Below are 9,450 nucleotides of genomic sequence, written 5' to 3'. Positions count from 1 at the left end.
CGATATCACCACCCGGCATACATCATTGGCCCCTCAACATATAGTTGGGATCTATGTGAGGAATAATTGTATTTTCGTCAATACCTCAAGCCCAATGCATGGGGAGTTATTCAAAGTCAATATGCTGATTCAATGAGGAATATATCGAGGCATTAGGGGGGAATTTAAGTACCATGAAGAATGCGAGGAAATTAGTGGAATGTTCAACACATTTCTGCCTCAAATCCACGTACTCAAAGATCTTAACCATGCGTTCAGAAGATTTGCATCTCATTGCAAATAACCTGCCAGATTCATTTACTGACTATAATGGTGTCACCCAATCCTACAATCCTGGGAAAGTATACTTGAAAGAGTGGAGGTACCAACAAAAACCGCTCCACTCCCCGTTTGATGCAACATGGGGAGATGTATGGCAAAAGTACGTTAGGTTTCAGCTTCTTGAAGTAAGGATATCAAGGCCTATGAATCAGTAAATGCAAGTCAACTTCACGTTGACAGACACCTAATGGACAGTATACACCAAGTGGATGGGAAGCCTCCACCAATCCAGTTCATAGTGGACACAATAACTGGGACATCGAAATACCCGACTCAATCGCATTGGGAAATCGCGAGCAGTCACCATGGGTAATGATATTTCCATCAACTATATATTGGTATATAGATTTTGGAGAAACAAATAACCGGAAGTCTACGATTGTCAACATACATTTCTCAACTAGATTGCAAAAACCTTTCAAATGATTCATGTCCAAAGACCATGTCCATGGCAAAGTGTGAACAACACTCGGACTGTACTCAAGCAAAGGTTATAATCTAGGTAGAAATGATCTTGCTCGGTAATGGGAAGGTACTCATAAGCAATACCTACACTGGTTTTCTTATGGAAATAGAATTAAGAACAACAAGGTGGTGAAACATAGAGCAAGTATGGTAGCATAAGGGTTCAAGCAGATACCCAACTATTCTCCAGAGGTGGAATCTCCTTCTAGTAACTTATATCATTGGCAGTATAAAATCATCTATCTCTGTAGTTGATAGATGTAGTGATCACATATCCATGCGGATCACTAGATTCACACATATATAATTGATTCTCGATGGAATCTCACTTCTGAATCGAAATGCAAAACGTAACATACATTGTGTAAAATCAATAAGTCACCATATGACTTATTATTATCGTCGGTACGTTTGGTACAACCGACGTAGTGAGTTCCCTATGCATAAGGGTTACTCCTATAATGATGATTATCCATGTTTGTGTGTGTGCACTAACGACACATGTAATCATCTAAATGACGGAGTTTCAAATGAAGGATTTTGGGTAAACCAAAATACCGCTCGTTACTACAACATGAGCACCTTCATTCATACATTATGGTATACTATGTTGTCTATATCAAAAATATATTGGATAAATTCATTGTGGACAAATCTTATCCATCCATAACTCTCATGGTAGTTCATTCTCTAGACGTAGATAAAGATCTATTTAGACCAAGAGATGATGGAAATGAGATATTGGGAATCAACGTTCCATAATGCCATTGGATCCACCAAACACAATTGGTTGGGAAGAATATCTATCGATATCTCCAAAGGCATCAAACATCTTGTCCTGGTTTTTCAGTTTCACAGAAATGTGAACACTGATATCATTGGATACATCAATCATATCCCCACTATGTCGGATCGTAGACAAGCTTAGTGTTCCTACTAGGTGTGGTAGCCCTCTCATGAAGAGTCTTCGAAACAGATCTCATGGCTGATTTGTTAAATCCTGTGACTGATTTGTTCATCAAGTATCTACCAACTTTTACATTCCAGAAATATGTTCATGGAGTTGGTATGTGACGGCTTCGAAATTTGCATGAATCGGGGGGAGTATCTTCCTGAATTGTTCCTGTTCAATGCATCATATAATACTCGGTTTCCCTTCATGAGTTTACTTTACAGGTTCTCATAAAGGTTTCTAATGAGGTAATATCAACATGAGATCATATGTCATACTTTATGTTTTCCCCATCGGGGTTTTTAGGAAAGTATATACGACATATTTATTGTCATCTAAACTCTATGGGTTTTCTGGTATTGAGTTAAAAGAGACAATAACCATTATATGTTGCATCATTTTCTCCTTATTTTCCCAGTGGGTTATGAAGGAGTTTTACCAACATATCAAACACATATCTCCTCACATTTTTTCCACAGGGTTTTTGGAGGAGCTTTTCAAGATGACGATACTATATAGACAAGTACAGATTAGGGGGAGTATTAGAGTTAATTAACATACGTTATTTAAGGGGGAATCTCCCCTTGTCTAACCACAAGCAGTTGCCTGCTTGGCCACAGTTGCGCCGGTCATCTCCACCCCGAACGGACACCTCTTGTGATTGGTCATGTCTGTTCCATCTGTATAAATACCTTGACCATATAATGAAAGAGGGATCAGATTGATTACTGTTCATTGCTTGTGTCTCGTTTACTTCTAACAGATTCCTAATCCTACTAGGATTGGAGGATGATTCCTCCTCTACCCACTTCGGCCGACCCAAAGTGGCAAGACCTAGGGCCCCGGCCTCCCTCCCCTCCTCCTATATATACTAGAGGTTTTAGAGGTGAGGGCTAACCCTAATTGCCACGTGCTCCCTCTACTTCATCTAGATCATTTTCTCCTCTAGTCTAGTTCGCCGATGCTTAGGAGAAACCCTGCTGGATTAGTTCACCACCACCACCATCGCATCGCCGTGCTGGAGAACTCATCTACCTATCCGCCCCTCTTGTTGGATCAAGGCGGTGATCATCATCGAGTTGTACGTGTGCTGAACGCGGAGGTGTCGTCCGTTCGGCACTAGATCGGGATGGATCATGATGGGATCACGTGACGGATCGTGATCAGATTGCGGGACGGGCTGCAATTTGGATCGTGAAGATGTTCCACTACATCAACCGCGTTATATACGCTTCTGCTTAGCAATCTACAAGGGTATGTGGATGCACTCTCCCCTCTCGTAGATGATCATCACCATGGATAGGTATTGCGTGTGCGTAGGAAATTTTTTGTTTCCCATGCAACATTCCCCAACAAGGGTCTCAGTCAAAATGTTCTCCAACAAAGAGGATTCCGCCTCATCTCCCTCCTCTAGATCGCCGTCGTCCCAGTCAGTCTCATCATCGTCCTCTTCGTCGTGTTCGTCCCATCCTGATGCTCGGTGTAGCTTGCCACATCAGCGGGTGCACGGTTAATAACCGACACCACACTAATAATCTTCGTGAAGCTCTACTAATTGATAAGAAATCACCCAAGTCAAAGAACTATTAAACAACAAGAACAAGATCGTTCATATAAAACGAACTGAAGATTACCTCAACCGGCGGGTTTTCTATGAAGAGGGGAACCACCAGCCTGCCGCACTATGGTTGTCTCACGCCATAGTGACACCCATAAGCTTCTCCTACAACACCTTTGTGTCGAGCTCCTCCAGGTGAGTTCGCGTGGAGTCATTCGGACCCGCATACATCCACATGAGCCCTTGCATGCAGGGGTTTAATCCTTTGCTGGAAGAAGACGTCCAGCAGGTCCATCCCATTGAGGCATTTTCGTACCAAGGCGACCATCACAATCACCAAGATATATACCTTCATCCTCTCCTCCTTGTACATGGTCAGAGAAGGCCATTAAAATTATTATCACTTCATCATTCATAGAAAACAAACATAAACAATATGTACTACCTACACTAAAGTAAGGTCTACTCACTCTGTCTGGAATTAGATTGGATAGGCTGATGGGAAAGGGAAAAAAGTGCCCCAAATAATATTAAAGTAATATTTAAACAAATATTCATTGACACAATGAAAAATCTTTAAATGTAATGTGAATACTTAAATCGCTAATCTGAAAAGATAGGCTACAACTAAGCAATGTATTGGTTCAATGAACACACGTTTTTTGACCTATGAATCAAGAATAGTCAATTGACTAAAAGATATCTGAAAAAGACACCGACATACAGAAGCAAATGAGAGATCTCGATGGCTGACAGTGAGGTGAAATATTCAAATTTTTATCAATGTACATCTTAATTTGGAATTGAGGCAATGGATAATGCCAAAAAGCAAACATTCTTGTATAGAGTTGTACATTGGCTCTACAGAGTGGCCAGTTGGTTTCTTAATCGGGTGACTCCATAGAAGGTCTGCATTGTTGTTCTTTGAGTGGGATGGTTGCATAGTTTGAAATTGAAGAGAAATTGTGAAGAAGAATAAAAAAGGGGGAAAACTCTGCATCGAAAAGATGAACACACTGTTTTCTTCTAGTGCATAATTCCAATTGAGTAGCCATATGCACCAATTGAAAATAAGTTAACTCGCAATAAATGTTGAACTTACAATTAGTGGATAAATCATTGTTGTCCATCACTTTCAATGTGCAAGAGGCGGCATATTCTCTTTTTCGTGTTCTCTGTTCTTGAGAGCTCCGGTGAAGGTTCTTCAGAGCTGCAAGGATAGGTACTTATTTTAACCTGCAAAGAAGATTACGCCATCAGTTTTACACTTCTGAAGGCAGATGACCATGAGAAATGAAATTAGACTGAAAACACTCTGATATTAGTGAATTTGGATGGATTTGTTTCACATTTAACACATAAGCCAGACAGAAGGAGTAGATAATATCATTGAGAAACAAAACAAATGTCTGACAGAGCTTACACACAGAAGAGCATAACAAGTAACTTTCATTATAGACATGATTAATATGGATGTGCATACAAAGCAAGAAACATGATTAGTTTTGGTACATGAAAACGCAGTCTTGTCGAGATTTATGTGGTGAAAAAAAATCAGCAAATCCTTTAGCAAACATAGTTCATAGTTATCTGCAAATACTTTAGCAAACACAGTTCATAGTTATCTGCAGGATGCTAAGCGCACAAATACACCCTGATTGTCCGCATTTCTTTTGCATAGTGCCAACATCAAGATTTAAGAATAGGAAGTTGTGAATTTAGCCTAATTATTGCCATCGAGGAAACATGCTTTTCTATTTTTTTCATATATAGTGGATCTGATGGTTAAGAAATAATTGGCTAATCTGGAGCGAGACAAACAAACATAATTTGCAAAAACTCGGAAGGCTGACGGTTGGCCGCTCCGCAACACCATGTGCGAGCAGCCTCATGTTGCATCCCATAATCCAAAGATAAACCGAACATTGGGCTATCATGTGAGAATTTACATCGACTCGTCTGCTGCAAAACTAAAAGCAAAAAACCGTTTCAATTGATTTGTTAATCCAGAAGGATCAGATGGTGTCAGCGTATGAACCTTCGAATTTGGATTAGCCATACCTTGTGTTGGGGGAAGAGATGAGCTTGCTTCTGGTTGTGGTGCGCTGCCTTTTTGGAGAAGCCGTCGGTGGGCTTGGTGGCTGCCATGTCGGAGTGGGCCTTCTTCTCCGGAAGAAGGACTTGACGCTTGACCGCTGATTGTTGCTTGACAACTTAATTCGCCTTCTAGTTGCTAACAAAAAACTTAATCTGACCTCTTTTAGTATCAGAAGATGATGATTCGAGACATGCCCTACTATTGACATGGATAAACAGAATCGAATCAAACTATATATACATAATCATCTTAACAAAGTTTTTTAGAAGTTGAATATGATCAAATAAAATTATCTGAACCGAAAGTGGCACGAATAATCTGCGTATTTATTGCATTTTTAACTATCAGAGCAACCAGGACTTGCACATAGAACATGCATGTACAACATACGTTTTCTTTTCTGTCCTAGTTCCCAAAGTATTTTCTTTTCATGTTAGTGGCTAGATTTCTTAAAAGGATGGGTCATTTTCTATGCAGGTTCTTTTTGTTTCAGTTCAAACACACGGCAAACTATATGTAGAGCATTTTTGTGTTGCTCAAAAGTATCCAGAAAAACTACTTCTGGCTTTGGATATTTAAAATTCGCCATGTTCGTTAGAAGTGTCCACTTCAGTTTCAACTGAGACCACTTCATCCAACAATGCCATCTTGTGAACTAATTGATGTTCACTATAATACACCATAAACAATAGAATCTTAGTAATGATAAGTACTTTGTATGCCGCCTTGTGAGCTAGTTGATGTTCATGTACAATGCTAAATTGTTCATCTGTTGTGTGTATACAATGGAAAAGGTCAAGGTACCATGAGAGAAAACATTACCTATATGGCTCATCTATATCCACAACAACTGCGGCTAGCACTCTTGGTAGAACATCCCCCACCTGGTAAGCAGCCCAACCCTGTAATTCATCCTCAATCTTCCCCCCTCTGTTGCTAACAATGCCACCATGCTAACTGTTCATGGATCCTAACAAAGTCACTCAACAAAATCATGGACGGATCAACAATGGCAGAAAAAAAAAGATGACATGAGAGAACCTTGGTCAAAGAAGGCACACCATGATTGCAGTGGTGTTCACCTCCATGTCATCAAGTGGCGGCGAAGATTGGTGCACGCATGAGGTGGGGGGTTGGGAGGAAGCACTGCTGGTCCTGGAATCGGCGGCGGAACTCAACAACATCCGCCCAGGAGGCCGACCAAGCCCAGGAACCGGGCCTAGGGTTCGTGCTCCTTACCTCGTAGCCACACCGAGGTGAAGGAAGGGCAGGAAGGAGAGGGAGCTGTGGCAACTACGGCGTGGCGGCTAGACGGCCGACGGCGGCATGGGTGCGGACGGCGAGCACGGACCTGTGGAGGAAGCGGCGGCGGCTCTTCTGTCTCCATGTCTGTCTTTCTAGAAGGATGAAGAGGTTTCAGATATTTATTGCCTTCCACGGTAACTTTTTAGGGGTGTAAAAAAATAAAAAAAATAAAAGGAAAATCAGGTCAACACGTGTCGATCTAGTGGACCAACGTCGCTAGCACTTGGATTGCACGGGAGGGCTGATTGCTTAGTAGCTTTAATATAGTAGGTATATGAGGTGGAATACAATTCGTATCATGCCATTGGCCAACCAAACGTGACATTTCGGACCGAGATCAAGAAAGTGCTTAGCTAAACTATGGACCTCGCCATTAACGACTCGTCCTTCAAAAATAAAATTACATCAAAAACTAGTCGATCAGAGTTTTATTTCTATGATAATGGATCCATATCAACCCCGATTTCCATTAAACATGTATATAATTGTTTATAATTGTTAGTCCTCCTTTGATTCACAGGATAGGAAGATCATATGAGTAGAAAATAATAGGAAGTGAGAAAACACACATCTCAATTCCTACAAAGAAAGACATATCATTTGATGCATAGAATAAGAATTTCTTGAGTCTAGGCTAATTTTTTTTTTCTTTAAATATGAAGGATTGATTTCTATCCTAGATAGAAATAGGAATCTATTCCTACAAACCAAAAGGCTTCATACAGATTTTTCCTTTGAAAATCTTATTTCATAAAATTTCTACAAAAATCCTATAAAACCAAAGGAGGCATTAGGGTGATTGTGTTTCACCGTGATAGTATTATTTACCGAGCCAAAGCTTTTAGTCAAATCCTATTTGGTGTTGCAGGCACCAGTTTCTTCTCTTTTCTACAAACCGGCGCATGCATGCACTTTCGTTCAAAACATTCTTAAAACGTGAAGCCGTCGAACTTCGAACCCACAATCACCTCCTTTGATGCAATCGAGCGTAACCACTAGGCCAACAAAGTACTTATGCTTTCTAAGCATTCTTTAATTTCACTCTTCAATTGTGAATCCCTTGGTTTTGGGAAAGTTCTAGAAGCTTTCCAAACCGGCTTTTCACTCATTCATTGGTCATTCTCACGGGCAGTTTTATTCGAGTTTTCTTTTTTCTTTTTCTTTTCCTATTTAAATTCGTGTTTTTTATATGATGAACTATTTTCAAACTCCATGAACTTTTTTTCAAAGACGATAACTTTTTCAAATTTGATGAACTCTTTTTTCAAATCGATGAACTCTTTTTCGGATTTATGAACTTCCTTTTCAAATTCAATTAACTTTTTTCAAGTCCGATGAACATTTTTTCATATTCGATGAACTTTTATTCAGATTTATGAACTTTTTTCAAAAAATCAATGAAATTTTTTCAAGTCCGATGAACATTTTTTCTGATTCCATGAACTTTTTTCAAATTTTGTGAACTTTTTTTTCCAAATGTAATGAATGGTTTCTCCACTTCGGTGAACTTTAACAAAAATCGTGAACTTTGGTTCAAAATCCGTAAACATTTTTTAATCCGTAAATGTTTTCTTTTTCATGATTTTTTCATTTTTTATATTAATCAGCGTGAACAAAGTTGAATATATGTTAATGTTTGTACTAAGAAAGGTCAAATTGGTTTATTTCCGAATTGCACGCAACAAAATAAGCCTGTCCTAGTGGGAAGTCTTAAAGGACTCGACTTTTTTTCGAGGGTACGCCAAAGGTGTACCATAGCTTTATAGAAGGCACAAGTTATGTACAAGAGATTACATCATCGCTAGTTAGGCATCACAGATCGATCCCAACCCAGCCCCCACTCCATAAATTAACTAGACTCTACTACTGAATCATACATATCACTCCAGAAGCTCCTGCCATAGTCCAATTCGTAAGGTCCTCAAAAATGAGATCCACCGTACCCCTTTCGTTCAGGACAACATTCCTACCAAAAACTTTGTCATTCCTCGGTTTCCATAGGCTCCAGCTGACAAGCATAACTGGTGTGTCAAAGCCTTTACGTGTGCGCTTGGCGATTCGCTTTCGAGCCATCTGCCACCACTCCACCAAGGTGGCATGCTGAGTTGGGCACAAGTGTGGTACCAACCCCATCCTGGAGAAGCAAATGAACCATACCTGCCTTGCGAAGACACATTGAATAAGGATATGGTCGACCGTGTCCTCTTCTTGATCACACAAGTAGCAAGGCAAGGTATGGTGTTGTAGCTCGTGTCGTGCCCTCCTATCCGACGTCCACAACCGATATTGCACTGCCAACCACATGAAGATCCGGCAAGCCAGGGGTGCCCAACTCTTCCATATGGCTGCATAAGACTGGAATCCCATTCCCCCCTCACATAGCATCATATAAGCCAAGGATGTCGTGTATGTTCCTTCCACATTCCAGGCCCAGATCGGCCTATCCTCGCTGCCCGGGGCGATCTCCACTTCGATAAGAATCTCCCAGAGCGAAATGAACTGAGACAAGCTTCCGGTGCACATCTCTCCGACAATATCATTTGTCCAAGCATGCATGTGAAGCGCATCTCTAGCCGATCTCCTGTTGCCCACTTGGGTTCTGACTCTTGCCACCACTAATGGTGCAATCTCCTTGATCGTTGCACCGTTTATCCATCTGTCTTTCCAGAACAAAATTTGTGATCCTGATCCTAAGTTCCACTTAACCATGTTGCCTAAAGCTTGGGCCACTTTCTTATCAGCAACCAAATT

General features: G+C 40.6%; 1 long non-coding RNA gene across 3 annotated transcripts; it reads right to left on the bottom strand.

The window, feature by feature from the left end:
• Positions 1-3,018: 3,018 nt before the first annotated feature.
• Positions 3,019-6,774, bottom strand: LOC123448001. 3 transcript variants are annotated; one of them, XR_006631581.1, is made up of 6 exons: positions 6,436-6,774; positions 6,217-6,351; positions 5,358-5,592; positions 4,399-4,532; positions 3,373-3,660; positions 3,019-3,286 (listed from the first exon to the last, which is right to left on the bottom strand). It is a non-coding gene; the product is annotated as an uncharacterized LOC123448001 (long non-coding RNA). The 3 variants fall into 3 exon arrangements; XR_006631580.1 differs by having other exon boundaries at positions 6,217-6,364; positions 6,456-6,774; XR_006631582.1 differs by having other exon boundaries at positions 5,358-5,589; positions 6,217-6,364; positions 6,456-6,774.
• Between the last annotated feature and the right edge of the window lie 2,676 nt (positions 6,775-9,450).

Source organism: Hordeum vulgare, chromosome 4H, assembly GCF_904849725.1.
Source record: "Hordeum vulgare subsp. vulgare chromosome 4H, MorexV3_pseudomolecules_assembly, whole genome shotgun sequence".
Classification (NCBI taxonomy): domain Eukaryota; kingdom Viridiplantae; phylum Streptophyta; class Magnoliopsida; order Poales; family Poaceae; genus Hordeum; species Hordeum vulgare.
This window is presented reverse-complemented; position numbering and strand designations above follow the sequence as displayed.